At 51.5% G+C, this 1,687-nt stretch overlaps 1 non-coding gene across 1 annotated transcript; it reads left to right on the top strand.

Annotated features, from left to right (window-relative positions):
* Positions 1 to 307: 307 nt before the first annotated feature.
* On the top strand, positions 308 to 380 carry TRNAK-CUU (transfer RNA lysine (anticodon CUU)). Its single transcript has one exon. It is a non-coding gene; the product is annotated as a tRNA-Lys (tRNA).
* Positions 381 to 1,687: the final 1,307 nt, after the last annotated feature.

Genomic DNA, 1,687 nt, shown 5'->3' with positions numbered 1-1,687 from the left:
TTGATGGACAGACACATTCACTCATTGAATCTCCTGCTCAGGTGCAAAGCTGCCAGGGGGTGTAAGGGATGACACGTGTGGGGAGGCATACATGGGCTGCTTCTGAATATTTCTATTCAAGTGAAGAGGCAGAGAGAGGCAGAGGGGAGCACAGAGACTGGCAGTGGGTCCAGCACGGGAGATTGGACCATGAGAGTGGGGCAGAGCGAGAGGCAGAGAGTGAGACAGAGGAAGGAGTGAAGGCAGAGGCTGTGAAATAGACTCATCACAGAAGCCACACCTGAGGCCAGTAGATAAGCATATACCAGCCCGGCTAGCTCAGTCGGTAGAGCATGAGACTCTTAATCTCAGGGTCGTGGGTTCGAGCCCCACGTTGGGCGTGATGTTTTTAAGGCTTATTCACATTTTTCAGGAACTTTTTCACCTACGTTACTGAAGATTGGAAAAATAATACACCTCCTGCACTTTGCCTCGTGTCTGTCTCTCACAACACAGCTTTACACAGCGATGTTTACCTTAGAAGGGCGCCGATGGCAGCGGGGCTCAACCCCCTCCCCCAAGCGCTTTCCCAGGCCACCAAAGACTGGTACTTTCAGAGAGGTCCGAGTCCCTTCTTCACCAGAAGCAACTCAAATACCTCATCAGGTGGGAAGAATAATTACAGTGGGAAAAACAAAGATGTGTTAGAAGAGGGGTTAGAACCCATGTCTCCTTCGGAGATCTGAACACCCAGCTGCAGAAGAGAGCAGCTCTTGAGTGTAGCGCCTTGAGATGGGTGGGAAGAGGCCGGGTGTGCTGGCTTCATTTATTTGAGATACAGACTTGTGGTGGTGAGGGCGCTGGGTGTTATTCAGCTGCACTTCCCACCCACAGACCACGCTGTGTTTCCGCTTGTTTTATACTATAGCCTATATGTATACTCTGCATGTACGCCATGGTCTTCTGGGCGCTACATATCACATGGTGAATACAGATGCACTGATGACCCCCTCCCCCTCGGGGAGCTAGAAAATTTAGTGCCCTCGTCCCAGATTTAGCAGTTGAACCAAGACCGACTGCTGGATTTATGACCACGGGCGCCTAGAGGCCGGGGCTAGCTTGGCAGGAGAGAGGGTCGCGTGAGTGCTTGGGTGATGAGAGCGCCCCTGGTGTCCTGTAGCTGGTATTTATGGTATTTATGGTGCCAAGAGGGCATGGGCGACCCCGGAGAAAGGACCGGGGCCTGCAAGGGTGTTGGAAGGGCTCCTCTGAAGGGGGCAACCAGACCTCCAGCTGGTATTCTCGGGCACCAGGAGGGCAGGGGGTCGCTCTCTGCAGGAGCCGGGGCATGGAGTACGTGTCTCAGTCCGTCTGTCCAAGAGACGCCACCCATGGACATACTATGTATATGACACAAACTCCCGAGACAGACCTCAACCTTGTACAGCGCTGACACAGTTATTCCCCATTGTTAATAAGCGCAGGTGAATGGCCTGATAAGGCAGGATGTATAAGGGAGTAAATTAGAGAAGGAAAAAGGCACGTAGTTTTACAGAAACTGGCTGAATTTAAGGACAATTTAGTACTAATCAAGAGACACGTTAGCTATGAAGATAAATAAAAAAGACCTCAGCAGCTGGGGTACTAACTAGCAGCTAATACTCAGCATGCCTCTTGAGAGAATGACTGGTGTGCCTGCTCGGTTTGG

This window comes from Pleurodeles waltl, chromosome 6 (assembly GCF_031143425.1).
Source record: "Pleurodeles waltl isolate 20211129_DDA chromosome 6, aPleWal1.hap1.20221129, whole genome shotgun sequence".
Taxonomy (NCBI): domain Eukaryota; kingdom Metazoa; phylum Chordata; class Amphibia; order Caudata; family Salamandridae; genus Pleurodeles; species Pleurodeles waltl.
This window is presented reverse-complemented; position numbering and strand designations above follow the sequence as displayed.